We start from the raw sequence: 17,766 nt of genomic DNA, 5'->3' as shown, positions 1-17,766 counted from the left end.
AGCGCCCCAAATATCAGCCCAGTAGACAGTAACTGCCATTTTTCAACATTCTACAGAGGGTTGAAAAAAATTCCTCCATTGGACCAATTCAGTTACAGTGCAGATATCTCAAACACATGCCCCTCTATTATTTCTGAGAATATGGTGCATTTTCACTGTGGAAATTTAAAGCTATGGCACCCCAAATATCATCCCAGTAGACAGCAACTGGAATTTTTCAGCATTCTACAGAGGGTTAAAAAAATTCCCCCATTGGACCAATACAGTTACACTGCAGACATCTAAAACACATGCCCCTCTATTATTTCTGAGAATATGGTGCATTTTTACTGTGGAAATTTAAAGCTATCGCGCCCCAGATATCAGCCCAGTAGACAGTAACTGCCATTTTTCAACATCCTACAGGGGGTTAAAAAAAAAATTACCCATTGGACCAATACAGTTATACTGCAGATATCTCAAACACATGCCCCTCTATTATTTCTGAGAATATGGTGCATTTTTACTGTGGAAATTTAAAGCTATAGCGCCCCAAATATCAGCCCGGTAGACAGTAACTGCCATTTTTCAACATTCTACAGGGGGTTAATCAAAGAATTCCCCATTGGACCAATACAGTTACACTGCAGATATCTCAAACACATGCCCCTCTATTATTTCCGAGAAAATGGTGCATTTTTACTGTGGAAATATAAAGCTATAGCGCCCCAAATATTAGCCCAATACATAGCAAATGGGATTTTTCTAAAATCTACAGAGGGTTAAAAAAAATTCCTCCATTGGACCAATTCAGTTACAGTGCAAGTATCTCAAACACACCATTCTCTATTATTTCTGAGAATATGGTGCATTTTTACTGTGGAAATTTAAAGCTATAGCGCCCCAAATATCATCCAAGTAGACAGCAACTGGCATTTTTCTTTTTTTTTGAAAATAAAATTTTATTGAGGACCAAGTGTAACAGTGCAAGGTGATACAAACATCAGGAGAAGTGCATCAGGATGAAACAAGCCATGGAGATTACAGAAGTACAAGTCCACAATGGTCATTGAAGGAAGTAAAGCGATTACAATATAGCCTCATGGTCGTCGATATACTAGACATGTTAGAGATAACACAGTGGATGAGATGCGCAATAAAGCACAGTAAACGGTCCTACATTTTCATTAAAAAGAGAAAAGTGTGAACCGAACTAGAAAAAAAAAAAAAAAAAGTAAACAAAAGGAATCGCATTCTGGGGTATGTACTCAATAAGGCGGAGAAGAAGGCAAGACATGTATCTACACAGCAAACACCAGGATTGACAGATTGGAGACAACGCCAGGCAGGGAAGCCTAAGTGTCATGGGGAAGAGAACCCAGATATCGGGGGATATGAACCACCCTAAGCCATCATTCTCCAAGAAGCACCCCCAAAGCAAGAACCTTAATTTAAGGGAAGTGTGTAGAGTAAAAGGAGCTGCCCAACCAGACTGACCATACCCGATCATAGAGATGAGGTGTGCGATTTGCCAGGTGCGACATTTTTTCCATGACCCTGTGCTTCTCCAGAGTGGAGAGAACATCCAAAAAAGAGGGCGGGGACGCTGCCTTCCACTTTTTGGCTATGCACAGTTTGGCTGCTAGGAGAACATGTATTACTAATTTCCGTATATGAGAGGGGGGAGGGTCATCAAACATATGCAGGAGGGCAAGTTCAGGAAGATAATCTAAGTCAATATGGCACAATAACGGGAAAAGGGAGAAAATTTGTTTCCACAGAGGCTGTAGTATCGGGCAGCTCCACCACATATGAACCATGGAACCCTCGTGTCCACAACCCCTCCAACAAAGTTTAGAATGGCCAGGGACTATATGGGAGAGGCGAGCCGGGGTAAGATACCACCTGCAACTAATTTTCTTTTGAAGCTCGAGGTGGTTCGTACAATAAGATACCCCCCTCATCATGTCCTCTGCCTCAAGCCAGGACTCGTGGGGCAATTGTAGATGCAATTCCCTCTCCCACGCTACCATATGGGGAAGCTTACTGGCAGAGAATCGATTCAGTAGAAGGGAGTACCAGGACGAAATGGCACCCTTACATTGAGGGGCAGCAACGCATAGTGAGCGGATGGAACATAGTGATTGTGTATGTTGGATGATAGAACCAGACGAGGAGTGGAGAAGGTGGCGGATCTGGAGGTACTTGTAGAAGTCATGATGTGGAAGTCCATGGTGAGATGCAAGGTGTGTAAAAGAGTGTAGGTCACGGCCACTATAAAGGTCACCCAACACCCGCAGGGTGGGTCGAAGCCAGTGGGCCAGACTGAGGCCAGGGATCAGAAGTTCAAGAGAACGGAGCGGTGTGAGAAAGGTAAGTTTAGTCAAGGAGGGCAAATGTCTGGAGACAGTGGCCCAGGTATCAAAAATGTAAGAGGTCGTAGGCGTCAAGGCAGGCAAGGAGGGGCGCAAGGGGCCCTGCTCCCAGAGGAGTTGATCTAGAGTGTAGGGAGAGAGTATAGCATTCTCCTGGTGTACCCAAGTTGGGGAGTTAGTGCGTGCGTAAAATGATAAAGCATGTGAGAGAATGCAACCCGAGTAATAAGAAGGGATATGTGGGATTCCCAAGCCCCCCTGTAATCTCGGGGACTACCCGAGTGCGAGCAGCCACCCTGGAGCTAGCTCTCACCTTAGTGAATGACATGAAAAATCGTTGAATTGTGGTCAGTAAATTAGCCGGGGGGCGTATAGGGACTGTGCGGAAAACATAGAGAAGCTTGGGAAGGGCTGACATCTTGAGGGCATTCACACGACCCAACCATGATAGTTCATATTTCTGCCACCTGAGAATGTCCGCCCTAACACACCTCCAGGTGGCCAAAATATTGAGCGTGTTAATGTTATGTATGCATTTGGGTAGCTTGATACCCAAATAAGAGATGTGGGAGCGTTGCCAGGTAAAACAGTAGGAATTGGTAAGGTGAGCGCGGTCCACCGGGTCCAGATGGAAACACATCGTCTGAGTTTTTGGTATGTTGATTTCGTGATAGGAAACGTGAGAGTATTGAGAGAGGTGATGCTGTAGAGCGGACAAGGAGCGGGAAGGAGAAGTAAGAGATACTAATATGTCATCTGCGAAAAGGCCCAGGACACATTGAGAATGGTTGGAGATGGGAAAGCCCGTAATCGAGGTGTCAGAGCGGATGGAAGCTGTTAGAGGTTCTAAGGCTAGTATATAAAGTAAAGGGGATAAGGGACAACCCTGACGGGTGCCATTAGAGATGTCGAATGGGGAGGATAGAAAACCCTGCATGGAGATACGGGCAGAGGGGGAAGAATAAAGTGCCATGGCCGCTTGTATGAATGTAGGGGGGAAATTAAATTTTGACATGGTAAGTTGAAGGAACGACCAATGTAGCCTGTCAAAGGCTTTTTCCGCATCATAAGATAAGAGCAGCCCAGGAATTTTCTTCCTGTTGGCTTCCCATATAACATTAATGAACTTACGGGTGTTGTCAGAAGGTTGGCGGCCCGTGACAAAGCCAACCTGGTCAGGGTGAAGGAGTGACGGTAAAATGGGAGATAATCGATTAGCTAAGATCTTGGCGTATATTTTAACGTCATTGTTAAGGAGGGAAATAGGCCTATAATTGGAACAAGTGTCCATGGGTTTACCTGGCTTCGGCAGGGTGATTATATGGGCAGTTAAATTCTCAGAGGGGATAGTACCAGAAGACATGTAAGAGCGAAATAAAGAAAGTAAGTGAGGGCCCAGTATGGGTAAAAACGTACGATAGTAAGTAGCAGTGTATCCATCCGGACCCGGCGCCGAGCCCTTTTTAAGCTGAGCCACAGCCCTCTCAACCTCGCGCAACTCTATAGGCACTGCCAAAGAGGCAGAGTCGTCCGGCGGCAGAGAGGGCAAGGGGATAGGGGCAAGATAAGAGGCGATGTCAGTGTGGGCAGGATGGTGGAGAGACGCGTCCTCCTTTAAATTATATAACTTGGCGTAGTAAGACGCAAAGACTTCTGCCATTTGAGAGGGATTGCTAACTTTTAGACCAGAGGGTGCGGTAATGTATTGTGGCCTAGAAATAGCTGAGGCATGTCGAAGTTTACGGGCTAGAAGAGTGTCAGCTTTGTTGCCCTTAGCATAGAATTTTTGCTTAAGACGAAGAAGCATATGGGCTGTAGCTTGAGCATTAAGTTCCGACAACTGCCGTTTAATATGTGCGATGTCGCTTGTGAGGGAGTCAGTCGTGTGGGATTTATTAAGCATGTTTAGATCATATAGTTTCCTCAATAAAAGGAGTTTCGAGTCAGACCGTTGCTTCTTAACATAGGAGGCCAGGCTAATGAGCCGGCCTCTCAGAACCGCTTTGTGCGCGTTCCACAAGGTCTCAATAGGAGTGTCAGGGAGGGCATTATCTTGAAAATATTTATAACTAAATTACACTATAGCTTTATATTTCCACAGTAAAAATGCACCATATTCTCAGAAATAATAGAAGGGCATGTGTTTGAGATATCTGCAGTGTAACTGTATTGGCACAATGGGGGAGTTTTTTTTAATCCTCTGTAGAATGTTGAAAAATCCCATTAGCTGTCCACTGGGATGGGGGCGCCATAGCTTTAAATTTTCACAGTAAAAATGCACCATATGCTCAGAAATCATAGAGGATGGTGTGTTTGAGATACTTGCACTGTAACTGAATTGGTCCAATGGAGGAATTTTTTTTAACCCTCTGTATAATGTTGAAAAATCCCATTTGCTATGTATTGGGCTGATATTTGGGGCACTGTAGCTTTAAATTTCCACAGTAAAAATGCACCATTTCTCAGAAATAATAGAGGGGCATGTGTTTGAGATATCTGCAGTGTAACTGTATTGCTCCAATGGGGGAATTTTTTTAACCCTCTGTAGAATGCTGAAAAATGCCAGTTGCTGTCTACTGGGATGATATTTGGGGCGCTATAGCTTTAAATTTCCACAGTAAAAATGCACCATATTCTCAGAAATAATAGAGAATGGTGTGTTTGAGATATTTGCACTGTAACTGAATTGGTCCAATGGAGGAATTTTTTTTAACCCTCTGTAGAATGCTGAAAAATGCCAGTTGCTGTCTACTGGGATGATATTTGGGGCGCTATAGCTTTAAATTTACACAGTAAAAATGCACCATATTCTCAGAAATAATAGAGAATGGTGTGTTTGAGATACTTGCACTGTAACTGAATTGGTCCAATGGAGGAATTTTTTTTAACCCTCTGTAGATTTTAGAAAAATCCCATTTGGTATGTATTCGGCTAATATTTGGGGCGCTATAGCTTTATATTTCCACAGTAAAAATGCACCATATTCTCGGAAATAATAGAGGGAAATGTGTTTGAGATATCTGCAGTGTAACTGTATTGGTCCAATGGGGAATTTTTTTTAACCCCCTGTAGAATGTTGAAAAATGGCAGTTACTGTCTACTGGGCTGATATTTGGGGTGCTATAGCTTTAAATTTCCACAGTAAAAATGCACCATATTCTCAGAAATAATAGAGGGGCATGTGTTCGAGATGTCTGCAGTGTAACTGTATTGGTCCAATGGGGGAATTTTTTTAACCCTCTGTAGAATGCTGAAAAATGCCAGTTGCTGTCTACTGGGATGATATTTGGGGCGCTATAGCTTTAAATTTCCACAGTAAAAATGCACCATATTCTCGGAAATAATAGAGAATGGTGTGTATGAGATACTTGCACTGTAACTGAATTGGTCCAATGGAGGAATTTTTTTTAACCCTCTGTAGATTTTTGAAAAATCCCATTTGCTATGAATTGGGCTAATATTTGGGGCGCTATAGCTTTAAATTTCCACAGTAAAAATGCACCATATTCTCAGAAATAATAGAGGGGCATGTGTTTGAGATATCTGCAGTGTAACTGTATTGGTCCAATGGGGAATTTTTTTTTAACCCCCTGTAGAATGTTGAAAAATGGCAATTGCCGTCTACTGGGCTGATATTTGGGGTGCTATCGCTTTAAATTTCCACAGTAAAAATGCACCATATTCTCAGAAATAATAGAGGAGCATGTGTTTGAGATATCTGCAGTGTAAATATATTGGTCCAATGGGGGAATTTTTTTTAACCCTCTGTAGAGTGTTGAAAATACCAGTTGCTGTCTACTGGGCTGATATTTGGGGTGCTATAGCTTTAAATTTCCACAGTAAAAATGCACCATATTCTCAGAAATAATAGAGGGGCATGTCTTTAAGAAATCTGCAGTGTAACTGTATTGGTCCAATGGGGGAATTTTTTTTAACCCCTGTAGATTTTAAAAAAATCCCATTTGCTATGTATTTGGCTAATATTTGGGGCGCTATAGCTTTAAATTTACACAGTAAAAATGCACCATATCCTCAGAAATAATAGAGGATGGTGTGTTTAAGATACTTGCACTGTAACTGAATTAGTCCAATGGAGGAATTTTTTTAACCCTCTGTAGATTTTTGAAAAATCCCATTTGCTATGAATTGGGCTAATATTTGGGGCGCTATAGCTTTCAATTTCCACAGTAAAAATGCACCATATTCTCAGAAATAATATAGGGGCATGTGTTTGAGATATCTGCAGTGTAACTGTATTGGTCCAATGGGAAATTTTTTTTTTAACCCTCTGTAGAATGCTGAAAAATGCCAGTTGCTGTCTACTGGGATGATATTTGGGGCGCTATAGCTTTAAATTTCCACAGTAAAAATGCACCATATTCTCAGAAATAATAGAAGGGGGTGCGCTTGAGATATGTGCAGTGTAAATATATTGGTCCAATGGGGGATTTTTTTTTAACCCCTGTAGATTTTTGAAAAATCCCATTTGCTATGTATTGGAGTAACATTTGGGGCGCTATAGCTTTAAATTTCCACAGTAAAAATGCACCATATTCTCAGAAATAATAGAGGGGCACTTGTTTGAGATATCTGCAGTGTAACTGTATTGGTCCAATTGGGGAATTTTTTTCAACCCCCTGTAGAATGTTGAAAAATGACTGTTGCTGTCTACTGGGCTGATATTTGGGGCACTATAGCTTTAAATTTTCACAGTAAAAATGCACCATATTCTCAGAAATAATAGAAGGGGGTGTGCTTGAGATATGTGCAGTGTAAATATATTGGTCCAATGGGGGAATTTTTTTTAACCCTCTGTAGAATGTTGAAAAATGGCAGTTGCTGTCTACTGGGCTGATATTTGGGGTGCTATAGCTTTAAATTTCCACAGTAAAAATGCACCATATTCTCAGAAATAATAGAGGGGCATGTCTTTGAGAAATCTGCAGTGTAACTGTATTAGTCCAATGGGGGAATTTTTTTTAACCCCTGTAAATTTTTAAAAAAATCCCATTTGCTATGTATTGGGCTAATATTTGGGGCGCTATAGCTTTAAATTTCCACAGTAAAAATGCACCATATCCTCAGAAATAATAGAGGATGGTGTGTTTGAGATACTTGCACTGTAACTGAATTGGTCCAATGGAGGAATTTTTTTTAACCCTCTGTAGATTTTTGAAAAATCCCATTTGCTATGAATTGGGCTAATATTTGGGGCGCTATAGCTTTAAATTTCCACAGTAAAAATGCACCATATTCTCAGAAATAATAGAGGGGCATGTGTTTGAGATATCTGCAGTGTAACTGTATTGGTCCAATGGTGAATTTTTTATTAACCCCATGTAGAATGTTGAAAAATGGCAGTTGATGTCTACTGGGCTGATATTTGGGGCGCTATAGCTTTAAAAAAATGCCTGGTAGTCAGGGGAGTGCAGCCGAAAAGGTTTTATTTCATTCTGTAGTGTTTAGGTCTGCTCTCCTTCCCTCTAGCCGATGTACTCTCCTTCCCTCTGGAAGCTGCTTCTTCACAGGCAAGTCCCATTCTGGACAAATAGACCGTTTGCATGCTGCAGACGCAAGGTAGTTTACTGTAAACATGTATTGCAGCTATGGTTAGTTAAAACAACACCTGCTAAGTCTACATTTCCCATAACTCTTAGCCAGTCTGGTACAGGGCTGGACTGGCCCACCGGTATACCGGAAAATTTCCCGGTGGGCCAGTTGGCCCGTGGGCCGGGAGACAAACCTTCACAACCGCTGAGCGGCTGCAAGCGGGATTGAAAGCGGCACCCGGGCAGCCCTGAAAACATTTTTAATTAAAGGAGGTGGCGTGTGCACACCGCACCCAATGGCAGTGCCTCAGCACTTCGTTCCACGTCTTAAAAGGGGTGGGACGAAGAGCTGAGGCACGGCCATTGGGCGGCGCGTGAACACCGGCCCCTTTAACTTCATGAATGCCGGCCTCCACCCGCTGCCCTCACCAGACACCAGAAGCAGTGGTGTGTGTGTGTGTGTGTGTGTGTGTGTGTGTGTGTGTGTGTGTGTGTGTGTGTGTGTGTGTGTGTGTGTGTGTGTGTGTGTGTGTGTGTGTGTGTGTGTGTGTGTGTGTGTGTGTGTGTGTGTGTGTGTGTGTGTGTGTGTGTGTGTGTGTGTGTGTGTGTGTGTGTGTGTGGTGTTATATGGGGGCTTAAGGCTTTTCTGGAGGCAGAGTGCCCCATGATATGCCTTTTAACCCCCTTTATGCTACTCTGCCTCTAGAAATGCCTTTTAACCCCCTATATGCCACTCTGCCTCCAGAAATGCCTTTAACCCCCTATATGCCACTAAGTCCCATGATATGCCTTTAAATCCCTATATGCCAGAGTGGCATTTAGGGGTATAAGGCATTTCTGGAGGAAGAGTGGCATAAAGGGGGTTAAACGGCATATCATGGGGCAGAGTGGCATATAGGGGGTATAAGGCATTTCTGGGGGCAGAGTGGCAAGCCTGGGGGCAGATGTGCATACTTGGGGGGCAAATAAAAGGAAATAAAAACAAAAAAAATATTCTCAATCACAGCTTTTTTTAAATATGAAAAAATCAGGTCTTATCTTTCAGTCCTTGAAATATGATGAATGGACAATTACCACCTCTTAGGGTTGGTCATAGTTTGGTTACTAGGTTGCTAATTGGCACATGACTACTTAAGTTATTGTATTTTTTTATTAAAGGTGCTCCTTTTGCAGTCCTTACTTGTTGTATAGTAAACAGTATGTTTGAAATAAAAAAAAACAGTATGTGAACGAAGGTATACAGAGGAAAACGATTGCTGTGGAGGAGCCCGTTGCTTTATAATGAACATTGCTGACAACACAGGCTGTGAAGTCATGAAATTAATCCGTCCGTGCAGATGTTCCTTATGCTGTTGCACATGCTGTTTACAGAAAGTGAGTATAAAGCTGTCTCTAGGGGCAAGGGTTAATCACTGCCTGCCCTACTTATTATTTTGCATGACCAATTTAATAGTAGTGTATTATGGTCTTGGCAAGGAGCATTACAAGAGATGCTCAGGGTAAAGTGAGTATGATGTAGATGGGTCGTGGCTTAATACAAACAATGGGTATTTTATTGGCAATGGCCACTGATAACCCTTTCTAAGAAAGTAATAGAAAATGTGTTTGGACTCACTCACCAGGCATTATTATTATTATTTTATATAGTTCTAACATATTACACAGAGCTGTACAATGGGTTGGGAGATTAATATTGTCTGCCAAAGTGTTTTGGGCTTTTATTACTGGGCCACTGTGGTGTAATTGCCCATCAAGTTGAATGTTGCCAACCTTCTCATGGTATAAACACCCCTTTATATTACAAAAAAATGCTATATATGCTGGTACAACTACGTAAAGGTTGTTAATGCTTAACCATAAACGTTAATTATCAATGTGCAAAATTTTATAAAACTCTTATATCTCAATAGGAAAAGTACTTTCACAGGCATCTACTCACTAAAGTACGAATGCTTGCGAAATTGGATAAAAGTCTAACTCGCAAATTCACCAAATCCAAATCGCTTTAGTACTAGCAAAAAATAAAGGACTTGCATACAAAAAAGCAGTTACTCAATAAGGTCCGAGTTGCCTGCTACTTTAAATGCAAAAACTCACAAACGTCACATTGCAACCCAAAAGAGAGGTCCCTGCCCCACTGCTACATTGATATAAAAAAATGGGGGTGATAACTGCCCCACTTCCCAAACATGATGCAGTATTTAATTGTGTGTGTTTTTTATTCTCAAAATCTACATTTATACAGAGCACTAATATCTCTTTTTTTCAGACAGCTTGAAGTGCAGGCTCCTCCAGTTGTCACAATTGGCTATGTTGGCATATTTGCCTGACAAAGTTTACCATCCAGAAAGAGGAAAACTTGCTTCAAATCTCTGGCCCACATGTTCGTTGCAGATGTTGCAGAGATATCAACTTTGCGCTATTACATCAGCAGCTGCCTATCTGGCATCTCTTCCTGGATGGCCTCTCACCACCTCAAGATAAATATGTCTAAGACTTGGCTCCTACTAATCCCTCCCTCTATCCCTCCCTTTTATCCCTCAGATAAAACCACTCTCTAAATCCTGCCACAACCAACTACGCAACATTTCCAAAATTTGTAGATTCCTGACTGCTAGCAGCGCAAAACAACTAGCCCACTCCCTTGTAATCGCCCGTCTAGACTACTGCAACAACCTACTTACCGGCCTCCCTCTTTCCCGACTACCCCCCCTCCAATCTGTCCTCAATGCATATGCCAGACTAATCCATCTCACCCGACGCTCTGCATCTGCCGCACCTCTCTGCGGCTCCCCATCCATAGCAGAATTAAAATCAAAATACTAACTCTATCCTACAAAGCTCTCACCAACGCCACTCCTCTCTACCTATCCTCCCTCATCAGCAAATATACTCCAGCCCACCCTCTAAGATCCAACAATGACCTCCTCCCATGCCCGCCTACAGGACTTCTCTCGCTCAGCACCAACCCTCTGGAACTCTCTTCCCCGTGCTGTCACCAACTCTACCCTCCTTCAAACTTCCCTAAAAACTTTTCTCTTCAGGGAAGCCTACCACTGACATAAACATCAAAACTTCCCTCTCACCCACTTACAACCCATATCTAGGCCTACATTAACATCATTCACTACCACGCAGTCCTCACCTCCTGTTTCTCACCCCTTATCCACCTAGATTGTAAGTTCATGCAGGAACAGGGCCCTTCATTCCTCTTGTATCTCATGTCAATTGCTGTATTGTACTTGTCATTATCTGTAAAATTTTCATCTTCTACAGCGCTGCAGAATCTGTTGGCGCTATATAAATAATAATATATATCAATTCTAAAATCATGTTATAATTTATTTCATAAATTGGCTTGCGATTATTATGAGTGTGCATTGTTAAGCTATATTTATTTTTTCAATATTGGATTATTTATTTTATTTTTGAACGTTAGCCGACGAATTTAGATGAAACCTCTACAATTGGACAAGTTTCCAAACAGTGGACAGGTATTGTAAAGGAAGCCTTAACAGATGCAGACAACTTTGATGTTTGGTTTCCAATGGACCTTGATGTGAAAGTTAAAGCAGTCGTGCTACCTGTCTGCTTTCTTATTGTAAGTTTTTAGTGACCCATTAATAGGGTACATTGTTAAAATTAAGTAAATACGTTTGCATTGTTTCTTCTCTTTCCCTTTTAAAAGGTTTGCAGATATAAAGTTATATTTATCTTGAAAATGTAATTAACCACCAGCAGTATAACCCATAGAAATGTTTTTTATCAAAATTCTAAAAGTAACTGATTGATTTAACAAGATTGATAGGTTGATCTGCCATGGTTCCTCTTCTAACTTTTGCCACTCATTGTGCTGCATGACTTTCTGGATGTTCAAAAAGTAAAGGCACAAAGTCCTATAGACAGCTTGACCAGAGAATAATGCATTTTAAAGTAATTTGTAAATATTTTAATATGCATTTTTTTTAAATGTAAAAAATAGAAAACGAATCAGTTACTTTTTAGAGAGAAGCTGCAGCTTCCTGTCTCTTCCATGGTCTGACAATCATCCAATCAGTGAAATCAATGGGCTTACTTTCTGTGAGGCATCTCATGAGAACCCTCCTTGCAATCCTTGCCAAACTAGTGCTGGTGGACAGATGGTGTAGGGAAATTTGTTTGGCTGAAGAGATCTCCTGCCTAGCATCCAGGTAATTCCAAATGGTTCATATGATTTCCCTGCAGCTGTACGATAGCTGCATGTTCTATTTAATTTCTACTCCTTACAAATGCAACCAGCTCCAGCACTGGGTCATGTGAAAGTTTCAGGGGTTTTAATGAGACCAAGGAACCGTTTTCCAAAAGCTCTACTGTTCCTGCCTTTTAGTTGCCAAAAGTGTTTTAAAAATTTAGACTGGTGATGGGCCATTGTGCTGTAGCAGTAGCTTTGTTCGTGAGGCTGTGTGGGACTGTTAACCCAGTAATATATTTTGTGTCATGCTGAAGATTTTGCTATATGTTGCCCTTGAGGACAGGGTCACAAAGTAAAATAGAAAAAATGTTTAATGTTTGTGAACTATACCATACAACTATTATGTTTTTCAATGGACAGTCATGGATTTCAGGCACTGTCCTTCCAAACGTCCACACTGTTCTGCTTTTAGAGAATGGGGATCATGGGCTGGGGAGATCCTCTGGTCTCCCCTGACTGGTCCAGCAAACTGTGAGATTGAGTTCTGTGATTATCTGCGATAATCAAAGCTCCCATGAGGCCACCTTGCAATATATTTTAGCTGATTGGCTAGAAGTCCCCTACTAAAGGTGTCTTGATTTGTGCACCTGAAATGTTGTTGGGCATGAGCATACATTCTCAGTTAGATTAAGCTATAATATCAGTTGTGGTAAAACCTTTAAATAGCAATATAAGAAATGTCTATTATCTTGGTTTCCTTTATATATGTTTTGTGTACCGGGTGTACATGGCTTCCACATATTTAGCACTACCTCTCTATATCTTAGATCTGCAGGAAATTTGACCTTGTTATTTTAGACATATCCCATCCACTCACCGTATCTCTGTTACTCACGTTATATCTTTTCTTTGTTTGTTTATACCCAAATGAATGCCACATGGGTTTTATGTTATGTTATAAACATATGCCAAATGATTGTATCTATTGGTTATTGGGCCAAAAACCTGAAAAATGTGTCCGACTTTTGGCCCATTTGCACATGTATAATGTATACAGATGACAGGAGTATTTGACGGTGCACCCAGTAAAATATTAGCAAGGTATATAATATATATTAGCAGGGTATACAATATGTTGTAAAGTAAGCATTTTCTGTTTTTTTTTTATATATAGGAATTGCATACCTGGGAGATCCAAATAATGGCTTGGTAGAAAAGACATCCATCCTCCCAAAAAAAAATCAACATAATAATAATCTAAATAAACAACCATTAACCCCTTAAGGACAGAGCTATTTGTTTTTTATACCCTTTGTGACAATGGCTGTTTTTTTCTGCTGTGCTCATGTTTAGCTGTAATTTTTTTCTCCCCCATTTAGTGAACCCACACTCATATATTGTGGTTTTATGACAAGAAGGGTTTTTTTAGATCTCATTATTTTGATCATTTTGCAATTTACTATAACAAATATGATGAACATTGTTATTTTTATTACATTTTTATTTTACTATTTTTATTTTTATTACATTTTTATTTTACAATTTTCATACTTTTTTAAAAAACAACATTTTTTCAATTGACCTACATGTGTAGCTGCATTACCCGTAATCGACCTGCAGGATTCTCAGAAGAGTCTACAATGACCTGGGACAGCATGTCTGTAACAGGTGGCGATTTGAAACACTCCTAGAAAGCGATCTAAATGACTCCTTATTACACCTCCTAAATATATTTTTTAACACCTAGGTGCCACCATAATTAAAAGGCATCAAGCATTTCGATAAGGTGAACACGACTGCACTTAGGAGAGATCATACCAGGCCCCTACATTTGTTTTTGGTGTTGCTGGATGTCTCACCAGCTGAGTGAATAATGCAATCATTGACAGTGAGCTTAGCAGAGGCTTAATAATAATAAAGTAATAATAGTTTAATTTAGTGCAGAAAATGTACTGTTTAAGGGTAATCCAGCTGTAGGGACTGCAGCAGGCAATTGTTACCAATTTTAAGGAAAACACAAAATATTTTTTATTATCTTTCTATCTTATCATATACTATTCTTTATCTTCATTGATAAATATTGGTGCCAAAACTAGGCATTCTACTGTTCTTTCCGTTGTTTAAAATTTAAAACCTGTGCCCATTTACCCTGCCAGCCAAACCTTTAATTTGTGGACAAGTTAATTTTTAAAATTATCTTTTTATCATATTATATATTATTTTTCATTGATAAATATTGAGGACAAAACCAGGAATTGTAATATGTATAATATACACTCACTGGCCATATTATTAGGTACACCATGCTAGTACCGGGTTGGACTCCTTTGTGCATTCAGAACTGCCTTATTCTTCGTGGCATAGTTTCTACAAGGTTCTGGACACATTCCTCAGACATTTTGGTCCATATGGACATGATGGCATCAGATTGCTGCAGATTTGTCAGCTGCACATCCTTAATGTGAATCTCCCATTCCACCACATCGCTAAGGTGCTCTATTGGATTGAGATCTTGTGACTGTGGATGCCATTGGAGTACAGTGAACTCATTGTCATGTTCAAGGAACCAGTTTGAGATGATGTGAGCTTTGTGACATGGTGCATTATCCTGCTGGAAGTAGCCATCAGAAGATGAGTACACTGTGGTCATAAAGGGATGGACATGGTCGGCAACAATACTCAGGTTGGCGTTTAAACGATGTTCAATTGGTACTAAGGGGCCCAACGTGTGCCAAGAAAATGTTCCCCACACCATGACACCACCAGTAGATCAGTAGTTTTTGAAATACTCAGACCAGCCATCTGGCACCAACCAACATGCCACGTTCAAAGGCATTTAAATCCACTTTCTTCCCCATTCTGATGCTCGGTTTGAACTTCAGAAAGTTGCATTTACCATTTCTACATGCCTAAATGCATTGAGTTGCTGCCATGTTTGGCTGATTAGCTATTTGTGTTGACAAGCAATTGAACAGGTGTGCGTAAGAATATTGGGGAAATTCAGTCCTGTTTCAAAGGGCTTCATCTGCCAATGGCTGTTTGCCCAGGTCCAGTGCCCTACTTCTGTTGCTGCTAATCTATCGCCTTCCTTACTGTGGCAAATCAATATTTTTTTTCTAATATTGGGTTGTATAAAAAAATGTGGCAACACACTCCAAGCTTATATATTGTGAGACTAGCAGGCAAGTAAGGAAAAAACAACAGGTTAATACCTGAAACATGCGGGGATCAGTAACTGTGGAGTCACAGGACTAATAAATGTATAAAAAAGGGTAAGGGTTTGTGGACTAGAATGCCCATCACCCTCAGCCAGTATGATGATGAGGGTGGACAGAGTTGTAGCTCTCAAAAGCTGGCGATCTGGGAGGAAATACTGTATTTGCTCGATTATAAGATGACCCCCTAAAATCTGAGTATTAATTTAGGAAATAAAGAAAAAGCCTGAATATAAGATGACCATATAGGAAAAAAGTTTTACCAGTAAATGTTAATTCATGTAAACTATGTAAACTATTTTTTTTAAAATAAATTCCTTTTATTTTCCAACCTGCCCCCCAGTTATGCACATCTGCCCCCAGGCTTGTCACTCTGCCCCATAAATGCCTTAAACCCCCTATATGCCACTGTGGCCTATGATATGCCTTTTAACCCTCTAAATGCCACTGTGCCCCATGATATGCCTTTTGACCCCCTATGTGCCACTCTGCCTCCAGAAATGCCTTATACCCCTATATGCCACTCTGGCATTTAGGGGGTTAAAAGGCATATTATGGGGCAGAGTGGCATTTAGGGAGGTATAAGGCATTTCAGGAGGCAGAGTGGCGTATAGAGGGTTAAAAGGCATTTCTGGAGGCAGTGGCATTAAGGGGGTTAAAAGGCATATCATAGAGCACTCTGCCTGCAGAAATGCCTTTTACCCCAATTTAACACCCCCCCCCCCAAAAAAAACTTACCGGTGCTTCTGACTCCCGGTGTGTTCTCCGGGCAGCGTGTAGATGTCTGACGCCGGAAGGAGGTGCAGTTAGCAGCGGGGGTTGTCTGCGTCCCCGGTGAGGGGAACTCTGATCTCTGAGAGCCGGGGAAGGTCTGCGTGATGGACGCAGACAACCCCGCCGCTAACCGCACCTCCTTCCGGCTGCAGCGGAAGTTATCTACGCGAATCGTGTAGACGTCTACACGAATCACGTAGAAGTCTACATGCTGCCCCGGCTACACACTGGGAGTCAGGAGGATCCAGGTCCCCTGCAGCTTTGCGGGGGATCTGGATCTTAGTCTCCTAGTCAGACCTATTTGAGATCTGATTATAAGACGACCCCGATTATAAACGAGGGGTATATTTGCTCTGAAAAATACCCCTCGTTTATAATCGGGGTCGTCTTATAATCAGATCTCAAATAGGTCTGACTAGGAGACTAAGATCCAGATCCCCCGCAAAGCTGCAGGGGACCTGGATCCTCCTGACTCCCAGTGTGTAGCCGGGGCAGCATGTAGACTTCTACGTGATTCGTGTAGACGTCTACACGATTCGCGTAGATAACTTCCGCTGCAGCCGGAAGGAGGTGCGGTTAGCGGCGGGGTTGTCTGCGTCCATCACGCGGTAATGTTATAAAATCTGGAAATACTCTATCTATATTTTTTTATTTGTTTATTTTGGAACTTAACCGCCTTCTTATGTATGCATAACCTGTGTTATATTATGTACCTACATTTAATGTGTGTACACTCTTCATGCATATATGAGCACATCTATTAGATAAGAGTTAGTACACACACACTAGTTTTAAAAACCCCCACACCTCTTCTGGCAAGGTCTTCAACAAGATATTGTTGTGGGAATTTGTGCCCATTCACTGATGTTGGATACGAAGATCTGGCTTGCAATCAGCATTCCAATTCACCCCAAAGGTGTTCATTGGGTTTAAGGTCACGGCTCTGTGCGAGTTTCTCCCTTGCCATATTTGCAACAAACAGCTTGCCTCACGATCTTTGCCACCAAATTGCTTGTTAGTGCAATATTTGTCCCCAGATTGGCTGTGACATAGTTGCCCCAGACACCTTGTCTGTGTCATCTGTGCCCACAGATTGAATGTGCCATATTTGACACCACACAGCCTGCCCCCCAGGAAAATTTTAAAAGAAGCACTCAAACGCAAACAGAACTAAGAGACTAAACAAACTTTATTATTAAGGCAACACCTGAAGACAAAAGCAAAAGATTTTTAAACAAATTGCCACCTCTGGACTCACAAAGAGTCATTCTTCAGCACGCAGGAGAGGAAAACCCCTATTTAATTGGGGAAACCTCTGGGGAACCATGTCTGAAGAATAGCCCTTCCCTCTGGGCACTAAGAGGTTGATTGATTACATGTGGAATGTTTTAGAATGCAGTTTTACTTTTAAATTTCCACATTATTACTTCATTATCTCTGTATGCTCCAAACGTCTACAGCTGGTGAAGTTTGCATTCCTTATTTTCACTTAAGAGAAAGAGATGTTGGCAGTATGAGGCTGCCCCTTCGCCTTGGGTGATCCCTGCTGATTTCCTGCAGATGAGAGAAAACTTGGGGAAAAAACAAAGTGAATATTCGCAGACACCCCCATCTTGGTCACCTTTTGCCAGTTGTGCAGAAAGACCCCACTGTCTTCGGCCAGACTCACATACACGATCGCCTCAGACACCATACATGATCGC

This window comes from Spea bombifrons, chromosome 3, assembly GCF_027358695.1.
Source record: "Spea bombifrons isolate aSpeBom1 chromosome 3, aSpeBom1.2.pri, whole genome shotgun sequence".
Lineage (NCBI taxonomy): Eukaryota > Metazoa > Chordata > Amphibia > Anura > Pelobatidae > Spea > Spea bombifrons.
The sequence above is the reverse complement of the archived record's forward strand: the minus strand, read 5'-3'. Positions refer to the sequence as shown.